The sequence below is a fragment of the Carettochelys insculpta genome, chromosome 31, assembly GCF_033958435.1.
Source record: "Carettochelys insculpta isolate YL-2023 chromosome 31, ASM3395843v1, whole genome shotgun sequence".
Lineage (NCBI taxonomy): Eukaryota > Metazoa > Chordata > Testudines > Carettochelyidae > Carettochelys > Carettochelys insculpta.
The window spans coordinates 5187575-5205188 of NC_134167.1; positions in this window are offsets into that span (position 1 = coordinate 5187575).

Below are 17614 nucleotides of genomic sequence, written 5' to 3' on the forward strand. Positions count from 1 at the left end.
GTTTGGGGCAGGGATTGATGCTCCCTATTGAGTGTGCAGCAGTTAGCACAATAAGCTCTGGTTTTGCCTCTAGATACTATTGTACTACCAACAAAAGCAGCAAATGGTCAGTGCAAGAGTGAGAGAGCAGTTCCACCTGGGAATCAGCTCAATCAGGTGAGAATCATATGCCAGGAGTCCCTCACTGAGTTATTGCCAGCTGCAGCAGGACAGTCCATATGCTTTATGAAAATATGCCTATGTTATGACTCTCATAACTCAGCCACACGATGCAAGATGGCTCATGGAACATATCACTGGAAATAGTGTCACTGACTAGGATTATCCCAATTATGTGCCTTTTTTTATTATTTATTTAAAGATGAAGTCAGCAATGAGGATCTGGGTATTTGCAGTTTCATATTTGCTGCTTTGAGTTGCACCCGCTGCTGACACTTTTGGTGCAACAATGGCAGAAGCCACAGTGCTGCCAGCCCATCAGCCTGAAGCAATGAACCGGAAAAGAGCTTAACCTTCCTGGATAGGGGGGGTTGGCCCAGGAAGAATGGCTTCAAAGCCATGTGACCATGTCACCTGATACTGGAACCCATCTCGATTTCTGCAATTTTTCCATGAAAAGCTGGGAGTTCAGTACAGCTAGGAAACAAAACTCCTGCCATATGGAAATCCTATTTAAATGCAGGCAGTGAGGTAATTTCGGTTGTCAGTTCTCCCTGGCTACCCCACTCAATGTGACTACTGGAAAGAACTGAGACCAAGCTGGAAGGATGTCTGGCCTATGGAGAAGATTACTACAAACACATTTGGGTGAGTTCCTACATGTAGATAGTTTTAGTGTATTGAGCTTAGCTTGTGTTTATTTTGCTCAGTTACTTATCTTGTTCTGTCTGCTACTTATGACCATTTAAACCTTAGCTCTTTATACTTCATAAAAGTCACTTTGTAAGTAGTTACTACTTGGAGCAAGGAGCCTCCCTCTCCAGAGCAAATTTCATGGGCATACAAGGTACACAGCTCTACACAGCACAAGACAGATTTCTCTGGGGTTCAGCTCCCAGAGGGGCCATGCATTTGAGTGCTAGGAAAGTTCTCACACTGTGCTGTTTACAATGTGTCTGCAGCTAGGGGAGTGATGCCCTGGCCCAGTGTCTCCTTTGAAGCAGGCTGGAGAGCTTGGCTCAGCAAGACAGGGTGCCCAGGCTGTCAGGGAAAGTAGTCTCAGCAGTGTCTCAGCACGTCCAGGTGGTAGTGCCAAGGGGATCCAGACCCATCACAGTGGTCTCTTTTTCCTAAGCTGACAGCAGAATCTCAATGAGAATCCAACCCACTTTTTTTTAGTGCCCACCCAGAGTTCTGTTGCTCACACAGCAGGAAGTGGAAGAACTGCACCACTCGCTGCCCTGGTCTCTCCCTGAGCCCTGAAGCCTCACGGCTTGGTGCAGAGTCCCAATCCATGGAGGTAATCTGACAGCAGTGCTCAGCTGGAGTGAATTTCTGCATCCGAGAGCAGACTACGAAAACTGTGTTCTGGACACACAGTTCTGGGTTGCTCTGGGATTCAGAGTGTATATTTTCCTTAATACATACCTGACAATAATGCCTAGGCGTCCCACCTACAACTGGGCCCTCCAGTTGTGTTGCACGGAAACAATGTGTGACAGCCCCTGCTCTAAAGAGCATACAGTCTAAATAGATGAGGAACAAAGTAAGGGAGAAAGGCAGGTCTCTGTCCCTGAAATATATAAGCTTTGTTTTGCTCAGAGGTCAGCAGACTCAGGCACTGTCAAACCAAGAGGGGAAATGAATTCCACAGTGGGCTTCCACAGAAAACACCCTTCCTTTAGAGCAGTGGCTCTTAACCTTGGATGCGTGATGTCCTTTGTGAGGGTGCCAGACATGCCAGATTTTTTTTAGAAGGTAAATCATTGAACACACAACTTAAGCACAGGCACGTAAGTACAACTACTTAGGTTCATCAGACTTATTTATTAACATTATACATTTTACATATAGTTAATATGCATTTAAAAGTGTATAGGCCATCCCATCTCCATTTTTGATTTTTGATAAGGGGTGCAAGAACATATTTTGAGAAGCAAAGGGGTAAAGGCCGCAATAAAGATTAAGAAAAAACTGCTTTAGAGCTACAGGTTTCCGGTTTAGGAACTACAGTAGAGTCTCATGATTCGCAAACTTAATGTTCGCAAATTCAATTATTCGCAAGCACCAGCAGCTGCTGCTTCTACCAGGGGCCCTGGGCACCTCCATATTCATGAAAAAAATCAACATTCATGAGGGTACTGAACACGGAACCCTCATGAATATTGAGACCCTACTGTGTTAATGGATATATCCCAGATGACCTCAGTGGAGGATACTAAATAAAGCTACTAATATCTCTGAGCAAAATGAGCTTCAGCCGGGTGCCCATGGAGACTCAGGAAAAGGAGGAAAGATGGAGTAGGTAGTAAATTTTCAGAATTGCCCAAAAAAGCATATCCACTAAGTAAATCCAATAGAGTGGGCTGTCTGTCTACATATAATGTATTCCTTATTAATAATGTAGCCATGATAGAGGTTTTTATTGATCTTCAATATATAAATCTAACCTCCCTATGAATAAAAAATGTAATAAGATTTTTTGAGATAGGCTAAATAATAGCACACAAGCCCCAAATGACAGGGATAAATTGCAGCGCTATTGAAATTGCTAATGGATGGCAGTTCATGCCATTTGCTCACGATCTTGCTAGTGACAGTCAATAATAGGAGAATAATGCCAGATTGCAACTTCAGTGACTCCCTTTCAGTGCATTACAATGGCTCTGAAGGATAGATCTTTGAAGTGGTCCCTGCCATGCATCCTCGTAACACCAAAAGAATCCCAAACAGTATAATTTGAAAGTTGATGCTAGAGGCATTACCAAAAGAGGTTGAAAGCACTGTATTTTGGGAGACAACCCAGAAATTAATATTGATTTGGCTCAAATTTTGCCTGTCTTGGCTAAAAGATTCATTAACTATCTTTCTAGAGCCATAACAGAGGTAGCCATGTTAGTCTGTACTTCAGCAAAACAAAACTGCAGAAATGCAGCACTTTAAAGACTAACAAAATGATGACCAAGCTCATCACTGAATAAATCAGTTAGTCTTTAAAGTGCTGCATTTCTGTTGTTTTGTTTTCTAGAACCATATCTATTTATTGAGACACACAGATATCACCTACCACATGAGTATTACCATACATATTATCACTTCTGGTCACCATACATCCCCCTCATCCTTGGTGGTACCCAGAGTGTCCAGAGCCCACATCCCTCCCTTCCAACTTGCCTAAGGCTCTGATAGGAAGTTTGGGGCAGTGGGGATGGGTGGGTTGAGAGCGTGCACACGCAAGCTTTGGGCTGGGTGGCAGGTGCGCCAGAGGAGAGACTCTGCCCCAAACTTTGAGGGAGCAGGTCCCTGGCTCAGAAATATTCCCATGGGACCATACAGCTCACAGCCTCTCTTCTCAGTTGTTTCTTGGACTTTGCTTGGTGTTGTACAGCCAGTGTCTGTGGCTGTTTAATATAAATCATCATGAAGACCAGAGTGTCCTGTAAGCACTTTAAATGTAGTTACTTCACTTCTTTCATAACCATTAGTCTCAAGTTTGGACTCGATTTCCTGGAATCTCTCCACCCCCCCGGTTCATAGTTCTACCCATCTTAAGTTTTCTCCTCAACAAACTTTCAAAATCCAGTTCTTTGGAGGACTCTTGATACCAATCTCATCTTTAAAGCATTTGTTGCTTCTTTATTTACCATTTCATGCACTGGAATCAACGCTTATTGTGTGTTCATCTATCATCACCACCTCCTTAGTTGAGAACAATATTTCATTAAGTCATTCTAGCTTTGATGCTCCTTTTCTAATTGCTATGAAACCTGATAAAGAGAGGACATCACATGTAGGTTGGGCATACATCCCTTATCCAGATCAATGCCAACAGTTTTATAACCACCTCAGCTTTTCTAACGGCCACAGAATTAAATCACCAAATTGATATCCTAATTTCAAATTCAGGGGTAAAAAAGACCTTTCCCACTCTATGCATGATGTCACTTCTAGAGGTGCCAATATGCATGTGGCAATGCTGACCCATTTGCCATGTATAAATTCACAAATCTTTGTCATATTTGATGATCCTTTTTTCCCTTTGTTTTGTCATGTAATTCCAAAAGCACAACTAGAGACAAGCATCCAGCTGAAGTTTGATTTTCCGTGAATAATATTTTAGTTTCTTGCAGACATTCCATTTCACCCAAATCTCTTACTCACCTTTTGACCCTATGAAAATGTGGGAGTCAGTGGCACCCACATTTATTGTGTTTCCTTAACAATGTTTCCTCCTTTCCCATCCCCTAGAACTCTTCTTCTACTTACGCTACTTCAATGACATCATCATATGGACACATGGTAAGGAGACCCTTAAGAATTCCACAGGGATTTCAACAATTTACACCTGACTATCTACCTCAGCCTTTATCATTCCACACCAGAGATCTATTTCGTGGACACTACAGCAGAAATTAACCATGGTCAAATAAATACTCTAACAGAAACCCCCCAACTGCTATTCTTACCTACATACCTCCCACCTCCACCACGCAATCCAGTGTCTATAGCCAAGCCCTAAGATACAACCTTATCTGTTCCAACCCCACCAAGACAAAAAAACTACAAGACCTTGATCAAGTATTGGTAAAACAATTACCCACCAGGCAAGTAAAGAACTAGACTGAGCGGGCCAGACAAGTACCCAGAAGCCAGCTACTTCATGATTGCCCCAAGGTGGTAAACAGAAGACCACTTGTCCTCACATATGGCCGTCATCTTAATCCCCTCCAGTGCATCACTGGTAACCTACAACAGAACAATCCCGTACTCACAAGCCTTGGTGACTCATGTCTCCTCTCCTACAGACAGCCATTCAACCTCAAGAAGCAGCCACACACCATACCACAGAAACACTAACCCTGGAACTTATCCCTGAAACAATCCCCATTGCCAGCTCTGTCCAGAGGTACCATCACTGGATCTAGCCACATCAGCCACAGCATCAGGGGCTCATACACCTGCACATCTCATGTGATATGCGCCATCATGTGCCAGCAATGCCCTTCTGCCATGGACATTAGACAAACTGGACAGTCTCAGTGCCAACACATGATTGGACATAAATCCAAACACAGGAATTAAAATACAAATAAAACAATAGGGGAATACTAACCTCCTGGACATTCAAGAAAGAATTTGAAAGTAGCCACTCTTTTTCAGAAGTATTTTACCACAAGACTACAGAGGGAGACAACTAAATTGGAATTCATTTGCAAGTCTGACACGTTTAACCTCTGGCTTAACAGAGAACTCAATTATCTTACGCATTGTAAGGGCAGTTTCTCCACCTTTGATATACACAGGAATGGCCCACACCACACTTAACTCCCCCACCGAGAGCCACAGCTATTTTATGTCTATGTTTGGCCCATATAGAATAGTTGTCTGCAAAAAGAATAATATCTACTCCTGCCTGTGTACTCACTAGGAGATCATTAATCATAATATTAAACAGGGCTGGGCTGATAACCCTCCCTGGTGGAGTGCATTAGTAAGATAAATATTCTAGGAAGCAGCCACAGTTCTGACTTGTACAATTCTATCACTTAAGTCTCTTATCCACCAGAATGTTCTTCCCATTCCAGAGGTGGCTAGTTTATTCAGCAAGCCTTCCCTGCAGAGCAGGTCAGACACTCTCTCAGTGTCCATAAACCGAGCAATCAAACTCTGTTCCTCTTGGGGTTTGTTTTGTATTTTGGTTTTTAACCTTTCAATATGTTCAATTGTGCATCTGCCTTTCCTGAAACCACATGGTGCACCAACTATAATTTCATTTTTCCAAGTGTGCTACTAATCTCTCATTTATTATTCTTTCCATGACTCTGCCTACACATGGTGTGAGGGCAATGAGTATGTGTGCAGTGGGTCTTGTGAGCAATTTGCCAGGTTTTCCCCAACATTCTGCTGGTAATACTGCTTCTCCCCATATATTATACAGTTCCAATGAAACTCAGTCTTCTTTTGGTAGGTATGTAAGCACTGCATTACATGTACTATCTTTACTTAGGGCTGTATTTTTACTTTTGTCTATTTTTTTTTTAAGCTTCTACATGCTGAATTTTTCATTCAGTACAGCATCTTTATATTCTACCCAGCCATATGAGAGCCTCAGCCAACATTCATTTTTGTTCATAAAACTCTTTACTTTGATTTGTATCACTACCAACTTTCTGGAACTCTTTTGCTAAAATGCCAGCTTTTCCTAAGTTGAAACTTTCAACTTTATAACTTGCTATAAGACTAGGGACAGTATAAATTTGATTTTATCCCATTCATTCTTTTAACTAAACTAGTTTAGGTCTCTGAAACCCTGACATTTTTGTTCATGTTTCAACAATATTTTTGCCAACTCTTGTTTAAAAATTCTTTGCGACAACTTTTTTCATTTTTTGTAGTTCATTGAGCCCTTGCTACTCATTGTAGTGTCTCTTGTTTGTGTGCCTTATTCCTTTCTTTAATTGCTGCTTTACAAGCTTCATTCCAACAGGGAACTAGATTTTTGAGTTTGTGGAAGTTCAATGTCTTACATATAGGTAGATTGGTTGCCATTACAACTCCCTTCACTACACTATCATGAAAGTCCTCTAGTTTATCACTCATACAATTGGTACTTAGATACTCAGCACATTTACTCTTTAAGAGTCCCCTGTTTGCTTTTCTAAGTCTCAAGATAGGAATTCCATCAGTGCTTTCAACATTACCTAGACCTTGATATGTAATTAGCATAAACAAAGTGATCACTTCCAATTCCATCTACTTTATAGATTTCTCAGCTGCATTTACTTACTATATTGCTTGTGGCAACTCACCCATCTAAACATGAAAAGGTTCCATCCTCCAAATTAAACTTGGTAGGTGTTCCAAAACTGAACACTAGAAGGCATGTCATTATAATCTGTTATTCCTGCTTCCCCATAATTCATTATGACTATTGAAGTCTCCACAAATATGTGAGCCTGTGACACCTTTAAATAGCTCTTTCAATTCTAAAATTGTCTTTTTTTGTAAAAAAAACACATAGGCAGTAAGTATTACAGTTGTGTAAACTTACTATTACGATTCCTCTGCAAAACAGCAGTGTATTAGAACTTAAGTTCTGTGCATACTGTATATAGCAACATAACTAGACCTTTTATATAGAACATAGACAGACCCTCTCACTCCTCTTATGTCTGACTATATCATATACTGTAAGTTTAAGTTTTTCCACTAATCCTATTCTTATTCACAGGTTTATTTTCCATTTAAAATTTTTTTTTTTTTAAATCCTGATCCTGTATTAAACTATGTCTGTGCCAGAAAAAGATAGAACCAATTTTGTTCAAATTGTATTATCACCTTCATTTACAATGGTGTGAACGCATGTTACCGAGAGACTGCCCAAAAGCAAATGGTTTTCTTCCCTATCTGTAAATAGATTTGTCTTTGCTTGCAAACGATCTCTCTTCATCTATTCTCCCACATAGTCTTTCCTGCTCCAAACTTCACGCCTTTGTTCCAGCAGCTCTTTTCTCCTTTTCTACATTCCTCTGTGAATATCTTTTGCTTAATTATCTCTAACTCTCCAGCTCATTCTGCTGCCACACCCCCTTTGTATGCTGTGCTTCTCTGCACCACTGTTGTATTATAGCTCTGTTCCTTCCACACAGTTCTCAGATGAGTGTTCTCCACATTTAACAAACCTTGCTTTCCCTTTGCAGACAGCTGCTGCATGTTCAACCTTCTCAAAGATACGCAGTTTAACTCAGAAGAGTTGATCACCTGTATTAATCCTATTGTTCCTTTAAATGTTATTTGGACAGCTGTCTGGTTTGTGTTCTCCCCACTTCATCTGCTAAATAACTGTTTAACAACCGGCACTTGATTTTTCACCCATATCCTCATTTGCCAACTCAGCTTCCGGCCTTTCACTTTCAGGGCAGGTCTACGTTAAGCCTGAAAGCTGATCTTAGATATGCAATTCCAGAAACAACGCACTGAAGATCAATTTATCAGGAATGCCAGGGTTGATTGTTGAGTCCTGACAGTTTGATTTAGTGTAGCCCCACTAGGTGCACTAAATCAAACCCTAGAAGAAGATCAACCTTGAACTGGTCGATCTTCCGGTAAGTATAGATGTAACCTCAGTCTGTTCTTCCAGCTCTCTTCAGACAACCACCAGGCCAAAGTCATCCCAAAAGTTCCGAGCCCCAGCTCTCAGACTACACAGCCAGCCTGTCCCAGCCCTTTTCTGCTGTCAACTTCCTTGTTTTATAAAAACTCAGCCTGCCCCGTTCAGCTGAGCTGCATCAGTTTTACCTTGTCAGTCAAGCCTGACACCTCCCCATGTGCATATTATAAGGTTAAATTGATCCATTCTAGCCACCTTCATCCCTTCAGAGATGATGTGGCATAAACATCCCATCACATTGCCCTATGATTTGTCCTGGACAACTTAAAGGTTCAGGGTACTTCAGCATCCAACCAAAGCCAAAGATCACAAAGGGCCAGGAAAAGTGCCCTGACCACAGTATGCAGAGGAGGAGACTTTTACCATTAGAGATTCAAATCAATATTAAGACAATTAAATCAGAGAATGCTAGACTGAGGCTCATTAGATGTCTGACTGAATTACAGAGTCACCGGAGATGTGAACGTATTAATGGTAATATTGCCAGCTCTGTGTTGCATAATTGTCTATTGGCGTAGTCTAATCACAATCCTTGACCAATCTGGGCTGCCAGTTGCATATCGAAATTTGAACTTTGTTTTTGATGACACATGGCACGATATATGGCTTTCACTCACCAGGAAGTGGAAACATTAGCAAACACATTTAGACGAGCTGGAGGTGGTGGGGTGGGGTGGGGTGGGGTGAAGGTGGGGATGAGAATGAGATATCTGAGGTTCACACTGGCCCCTTGGACATAGCTAATGGATGATCGAGGAACACATATAGGAAGTAACAGTCTATCCAAAGCTCTTCATTATGAGGGGCTGTGGATAGAAAAGGTTAAATGGCTATTTCTTAAAGCAATTTTAGTGGGCAGGGATGGAGAGAGCAATAGGGGATATTTATCATACCCCATCCACATCATTTAAAAAAAAATCACCTGTAGAGTAATATTGCAATTATGAAGCAAATCCCCCCCGTTTCTGGATCCATTAATGAGGCTTTCAAGTCACCCATCTTGGGTTGTGATGTCTCCCTCTTGCATGGGCCAGCCAGAGGTGCACTTCACCCATCATTGGGAGATTCAGGAACACCCCAGGTGCTAGCAAATCAGCAGCTAGCACTTTTGGCTCTGAACTAATAGGGCCACCATGCAGTCCAGGGCAAAGCCTTTGCTGGGTGGGATGTCAAACTGAACTCCTGGCCACCTGTTCTCATTAAAGATCTTGTAGTAACATTGACAAAGGTTATTGGTACCTACCAATATATGTCTCATGCTACTGCCTCAGGATCCCAACTGAGATAGGGGTCCTATTAACTGTGTGTTGTACTTAGATTCAGGGTTTGTCTCCACTAGGCCAGGGATTGATGCTGCAGCACTCAAACTACCAGCTGTCAATTTATCACGTGTGCTTAGGTGGGAGAAATCAATTGCTGAGAACACCCATACTCCACTAGTGGGAAGAGGAGCCAGGTTTGACAGGACAGCCACTCCCACTGACCTCACCACATGCAAGATGCCACAGCACGTACTTATTTACATGGCTGAAGGCACGTAGATATCAAAAATGGGGATTAGTGCAGACTAGGGCTATGACACAGTCTTGAAGTGCTCACAGGCTAGCCACACGAAGGGAGAAAGGTCTGAACCCCCACTTTACAGAAGGGGAACTGAAACACAGAAACATTAAAATGCCAGATATTCTAGACAAAAAACTTTCCTAAGATCATCCAGAAAGTCTGTGGGCAGAAGAAAACTGAACCAAATCTTCGGAATTCTGCCCAAATTCTAATGTGGAATATTTTCTCCCCTTCCTCCATTTCCCTTGCTGCTTTCAATGTGGACACGGGGGTCACTTCCTGTCTTAACCTAAAGTGTAGCGTGGATAAGAGGTGTTAAACAGCTGTTGTGTTCCATCCCAGGAGGCTCTGGCTGCATTTCTGTGGTGGGTGAAGAGATCTCTGCACATACAGCCAGTAAAAGACTTTGGGATCCTTCAGGAGGAAAGTGGGTATACAGACATGAAGTATTATGGTCAATACATATGGGTCTCCTAAGTGCCAGTCTATTGTGTGCATAATTGCCAAGCAATCTGCAGGAACATGCTCTCTGTAGCTACAGGGTGTTTTATTTGCTGAACACCCCTCTGGGTGTTGATACTGTTCCAAGAGCACAGCAGCTGCTTCTTCAACGTGCAACGTTACCAACTTCCGATGCCAAATGCTAAAAACCATGAGCTAAAAACCTGGGATCGATGTGGTTCCTCTGCAGACCCACTTCTGAAGGCCCGTGCTTACTGTTGCTATAGCAATGCAGGTGAAAAACCCGAGATGCCCAGGTAGTGGAAAACAGAAAGGGGTCATGGCAGAAGACAGAGAGATGGAAAGAGAATCTTAGCAAAACTTTGAGCTACTGGAGGAAATAATTGGTTTAGGCTCGTGTTAGCACCGAATGCTAACACAGCATGAGGTGGAGAGGGAAGCAAGCAGAGCAGGCAGCAACAAAGAGGAGTGCAGCAGACATGAAGTGCTCACATTTTTGTGCCTCAGGAGACTGTTTGCTACTTGACAACCTCCCCCTCTCATCAACATGGATTTGACTGATGAATAGTAAAAGGTTTGACTGATGAATAGTAAAAAGTTTTTTGCTGGCTCAAGATCTGTAGTTCCCTTGCTCTCAAGGGCAAGCTCTGCTGCTTGCTGTCCACTGACCTCCCTCAACTACACCTTGCTTTGGGGCTCCATCATGACTCGATGGAGCTTATGTTCCCATAGGCATTTGAACCTGCCAGAGCTGCGGTAAAGGGCATGCTTCCCAGGTCCAGGCTGTCCTTTGCTGAAGAGGTATAGTGCATCAGGGAAAGACCATGGAGTGAGAAGAAACATGGCGAATGGGATTCTTGCATAGGAAGGAAACAAATGCTGCAATTTAAAGTGATCAATTTCCTCAACAGCACCCTTCAGTCAGGACGTAGGAGGCCTCTTCTCCATTCCTTTGCTGGGGTGAGGGTCTATGAGAAAGCTAGATGTTTGTTATCACTTAGAAAAGGCTCATCTCTGTCCACCTCTGACACAGCCCAGTTCTCTTTCCCCACCCTATGCAAGGAACTCAAGGGATTTCATCCAGGGCAAGGTGGGAGTTCCAGCTGCAAATGCAGGGTCTATTGGTAAAGTTTCACCCATTTCATTGTAGTATTTGAACATCTCCCATCACTTGCCACGAAGTCCTTACATGTTTTTCACTGGGGATAGTGCTTTGGCATCATCTCCAGAAGGGTGGTGGAAAGAGGAGTGAATGCTCATGTGCCCCCAAGACTTTCCTGCCATAACATCCAACCAAAAGTCCATTGAAGAGTCACATGTTGCAACTCCATAGCCCAACTAGTGCATCTTTCTGAAAGGGGTTTCCCTAAATCATATTGATAGCTGAATTCTGCAGAGCAGATAGGTTTTTGGAGAGCATAGGCAGTTGTGGTATTCCTGGTCAGGGGGGCTGAAATCTTATTTCAATAATCGAACAATACTTCACCTCAGCCATGAAGACCAAAAATTGATTCTCTGACAATGTTCCCTCGAATCTTTTCCACCCAATGTGCAATGGAACCTACAAGGAAAATGCAGAGAGGAAGGCCTTGAGCAACGTGGAGAAGACCTACTGAGACTGAAGGACAACAGCTAGGTTGCTCCTGGAGTGCGAGTGAAGTGGAGGAGACTTGTAGGATGACCTATGCTCTGCTTAGAGTACAAGGGTTTAAGTCAAGTCACTAGTAGAAACAAAAAACTGGAACAAAACAAGAACTAGCTATGGTTACTCTGCAAATCATTGATTCCCTCCTGACTGGCTGAACATGTGCACAGCTTACAGAGAACACTGGCGTCTGTCCATGAGGAAAAAATTTCAAACCTTCTGTCCAGAAGAGGAATCCAGTCTAGAGCAGGATTCCATTCCACCAGCTGGAGCAGGGGGTGCGTGCTCAAGAGGCCAATTTTGAACCAAAAGACAGAAGATGTGAATGTAACAGACTGTTTGCACGTGCACCCTCACTTCTTCCTGCATCATACCTGAGAAATCTGGACCATGCATAGCTGCATTTAGATGCTCACACACACACCAGCTTCCAAATACCACTTATTTTCCACTCTAGCAATTTCAACAAAGCATTGATGGAATGACCTCTGTGTGGCCAGCGGTGGGAGAACTAACAGCCCAGCACCAGGGACTTATGGCAGAAATAACCTTCCTTAAAACATTTCTCTTCATTGGAGGGAGTGCTCTAAGACTGCCTGGGGTTAAACTCAATAGCAGCTGGCCTTTGAGGGCAGAGAATAGCAGAGACATGATTCTTCCATCTCTGCTCTCTCTGAATTTAGTGGGCCAAGTCCTGGGAGTATCCTCAGTGAAATTTACCTTAATAGCAGTAAGAAGCCAATTCACTAGTTAAGGCCTATTTAAACCCTGTAAAGCTTTACTGCTTCATAGCTCCAGGCTGGCCGCTCAGTACCAAGGTGAATTCAAGCCAACTTGAGCAAGGATTGCTGAATGGCATCCTATCGGTTTAGCACAGGATTCAGCAAGCTCCAAAACCCTTCTTGGCTTAGCCATCCATCCCTTCCCCCACCTCTCCTCCCACTACCTTTCTACTGCCCGCTAATGTTTTCGCCTGAAAACTTAACAAAATGGAGGATTTATTTCCTGCTGAATGACTCTTGCCAGTGATAGTCTCCAGCAACCCATGCTGTGTGTTTGCTCCCCCCACACGTTAAAATCAATGGTATTTGTTCATTGTGTGGAATGACAGCTCATTTCTCTGGACAGGTTGGCTTCACAATTGCTTGCTCGAGAGGAAATCTGATAAGAAACAATAGGCTGTTTTTTGGGAGCATTAAACTGCTGTATTCTAATTCCAGCTTCTGTCTCAGTGTCTCTATTTTTTCCCCTCTTATATTGATTTCCACCCCCCCCCCCCAAGTGCACCCCCACCCCCCCACACAACACATTAGAAATCTAAGGATGCATCAGCCTCCACCTCAGAGATAAGACAAGCAAAGCAAGTCAAATCTTACATTAGAAAGGGAGCTACGGCCTTCAAAATTAGATGTGACTGAGTGCCATAGATTAACCTAACTCCTAGACTAGGTATGACTAGGTATCTAGAAATATTCTGTTGATCTAACTTATGCTTCTCAGAGAGATGGATTAACTATTTCAGTGGAAAAGACACTTCCATCAAAGCAAAAAAAAAAGTTTCCAAACCAATGAGTCTCAACTTGCAGCCCAATCAGCACACAAAACTGTAGCCCATGTGAAATCTTCAGGGCCATGACAGGTAGTATAGCTTCATTGTGTGGATATGACCCAGATAACTGAGTTGTATATACTGCCCACAATAGAGTACCAGTCTCTCTCAACCTATTGTCTATGGAACTAGAGTGACTCAGTTGGACCGCAGTAGCTGGCATCCTTGTAGGGTAGATATACCCTACTCAAATGGGGAAATAATTCTCCATGTGACCCTCCTATGGTATGTTGAGCCAAGAGGTACAGACTCCTAAAGTTCTTGTCCTGCCACTGACTCCTTCATGTGACCTTAGGGCTGGGTGACAGACTTCACCAGGTCCAGGACTATGTGTATGGGGGGCCTCTAGAAAGGTCATGGCCTTGGGTGGAAGAGGCAGGGCTAGGAGTAGCCAGCCCACAGCAACACTGACTGCACCATGCCTCCCTCAACACCACCAGGACCATGTTGCATGGGGCTCCAGTAGCAATTTAAAGAACCCATAGCCCTGGAACTTTTAAATAACTGGGCTCTGGGACAACTGCCCCCTTGGCCTCAGCCTCCTTTGGTAGCTCTGCATGGCCTTGAGCAAGGACCTTTGGTAATTGGCTTCCAAGGTATATAATGGGGTTGGTAATAAGTGGGGAGTGTAAGGGTGGGTCATACAAATTCCATAGAGTGGAGGTTCTCAAAGTGTGGTCTGTGGACCACTAATGGTCCATGACCCTCTTGCAGGTGGGCATGGACTCCTGACTCCCCTCCCCCACAGTGGGGAGCCCACCTGAACTTTCCAGACCAACAGCCCCCTTCATGTTATAGCTACATATCTATGCTTTTAATGCTCCAGTGGATGCGCAGGAATAATTTAGTATTTAAGGTATTTAGAGATAAGCAAATGCATTATGCCATCACAGATGGTTAGCTGGTAGTCCACAGAAAAGTTTGCATTCATCGCGATAGGCCGCAAGTCAAGAAGTTTGAGAACCACCATCCATTGGATGACAGTCTCAAGGATGGAGCATATCATTGATCCCCCCTACCTGCCCTTTGGGGCACTTACTACTTTGTCCTTCTGAGCCAGAAGCTCTGGTGTCCCCCTGCAAGGCACAAAGTTGTGCTAACAGACTCAAAAGTAATACATCTCATGAGAACAGATCAGCTGTGGGAATTATAAAGTAGGATTTTTGTGGTTGAAAGTGATGACAGATGGAAGTGAGTTAATTTAAAATAAAATGAAACATACCAGCTAAGCCTAATACTTAGAGAAACTGTACAAGGAGAGGTTTTCACTTCTGGGTTTTGGCACTGCTTTAATACTGTGTCTAGTTCTGGTGCCCACGGCTCAAGAAAGAAGTTGATTTGGAGAGAGTTCAGAAAAGAGCCACAAGAATGATTAAAGGATGTGAAAAACTTGCCTCATAGAACAGGTCTACACTTGCACTTGATCATCAAGTGCTGGTGTTCAACATCTTTATTAATGATCTGGATGAGGGACTGGATTGCACACTCAGCAAGTATGCACATGACAAAACTAGGGGGAAGAGGTAGATACATTGGAGGGTAGAGAGAGAATCCAGAGTGACCTGTATAAATTGGAGGATTGGGTCAAAAGAAATCTGATGCGGTTCAACAAGGAGAAGTTGAGTGCGCTGCACGTGGGGCAGAAGAATCCCAAGCATTGTTACGACTGACTGGCTCAGCAGCAGTGCGACAGAAAGGGACCTAGGGGTTATGGTGGATGAAAGGCTGGATATGGAGTAAACAGTGTGTCCTTGTAGCCAAGAAGGCTAACGGCATGCTAGGGTGCATTAGGAGGAGCATTTCAAGCAGATCTAGAGAAGTGGCTGTTCCCTTTTTTGGCACTGGTGAGGCCACATCTGGAATATTGTGTCCAGTTTTGGGCCCCCCCCCCAGTGTAAAAAGGATGTGGATGTACTGGAGCAGGAGCACAAGACTTTGAGGATAGGCTGAGGGATTTGGGCTTGTTTAGTTTACAGAAAGAGAAGACTTAGGGGTGACTTAATAGCAGCCTTCAACTTCCTGAAGGGGAGCTCTAAAGAGGAGGGTGAGAAGCTGTTCTCAGTGGTGTCAGATGGCAGAACAAGGAGTAAAGGTCTGAAGTTGAAGAGGGAGAGGTATAGGTTAGATATTAGGAAAAACTACTTCAGCAGGCGGGTGGTGAAGCACTGGAATGCATTGCCTAGAGAGGTGGTGGACTCTCCATCCCTGGAGGTTTTTAAGTCCCAGCTTGACAAGGTCCTGGCTGGGATGACTTAGTGGGGGGGTCGATCCTACTTTGGGCAGAGGGCTGGACTAGATGACCCCGAGGTCCCTTCCAGCTCTAGATTCTATGAGCAAAACTTTTGTTGCTCCTGGGTGCTTTACCACCCCTTCTCTGAAGGGCAAAGTTTTGCTGCCACAAGTGCAAGTGTGAACATTGCTTTGTCAGTAGGAGCGCTCTCCTGCTGAGAAAACAACCCCATCCCTCCCACAATGCCAATAGGGGGTGGAAGAATTTCATCGCCAAACAGTGTTCACACAAGCAGACTTAGCAAATGGGCTGTTTTGACAATCCCTTGTTGCTGAATGTTGTGTAGTGGGGACATTATTTCCTTGAGTTCGTCACTATGGGTATTTAGCTTGAAAAATTTAAAGTTAGAGATGACTTGTTTAGAGTCTATTAGTACCTACATACAGAATAAATATTTGAAAATGGGGTCTTCAGGTTAGCAGTCTCCTTGACAGCAAACTCTATCAACATCCAGTCTTGCCCCTTTAAGCTTCCTGCCCCTTTCACCATCTTTCTACATTCATTAGGACTTCTTGCACATTGATTGTGATTGACCAGCCATCTCTGGCTCATCTCAGAGAGTCTTCCTTGAGTCAAGCTGCCAAGAGCAGAGACTACAGTCATGAGGAAGGGCCTCAGTGGGGAAGAGAACAGCCCTGCTTATGAGACAGATGGCAACAAATGTGTATGTTAAACACATGGAAATAAGAGCAAATAGAGGGGACAAGATAGCAAATATTGAACAGAGTCCAGTGCCGAAACTGAGCAAACACTGGAAAATGAGAAGCTTGTTGAAATGCGACGAGCTCCGGGACTATGAGAAATGCAGAGAATTAAACGAACCCATGAGTCAAAGCAACATGGCACAGACTGTGCAGCAGAAACCTTGACTCAGTCTCTTACATGGCAACCAACAAGTGCTGAGTGGGCAGCACCAGCCATGCTGGACATAGAAGACACCCCAGAGAGCATGAATCACTTTCTGCAGCTGAAGTGTGGGCAAAGGATTGTGCTGGGCACTCTTGAAATAAAGTGAGCCCAAGGGACTGAGCCTCAAAGATGCACTAGAGACCAGGCCAGGTGTTCCAGGGATAAAATGTGCAGAGGCCATGCTAGGGATAAAGTGTGCATTCCAGATGGTAGCCTGCAGCTGGAAGAGCTTTTATGCAAATAGCTTTTAGTGCAAAGTCCCTGTTCAGCTTCCTATCTCCTTCCTATTATTCTGGTCTCTTTCCTGCCACCCACTTTGCCCTCCTCTATTTACATCACCACTTGGCCACTGCTCCTTAAAACAGCTGCCTGTAATTATCCCTTATGAATCCTGGTAAGCAAGTGAAATCAGCACAGAGCACAGTGTGAAACTCTGGCTCTAGGGAACTCTGCTGATCCTGGATGGAGGAGCAGATGGCTGAACTTGGACAGTACCCAACCTGGGTAGATGCCCTTGGAATCTCTCCTGGGATTCTTGATTTGGTGGCTGCTGCTAACGTGAACTGCAGCACTTAATGAGGTGTACTGTGCACCCTGTTTTTTCATTTCCTTTATCTGTCGCTAAAGGCACCTTTGTAGTGATTCAACGTGTCAAACTTTATTGGCACCACTAACTGGGGCTTCTACTGCAGCCCCCACCTTGCCAGAAGAGGACAATGCATTAATTACATGTGAAGAGCTGGGGACAGCGTGGTGGGACTCATAACTCATTTGCAATAAATGGAACGTAATTGCCTTTGTAAACAC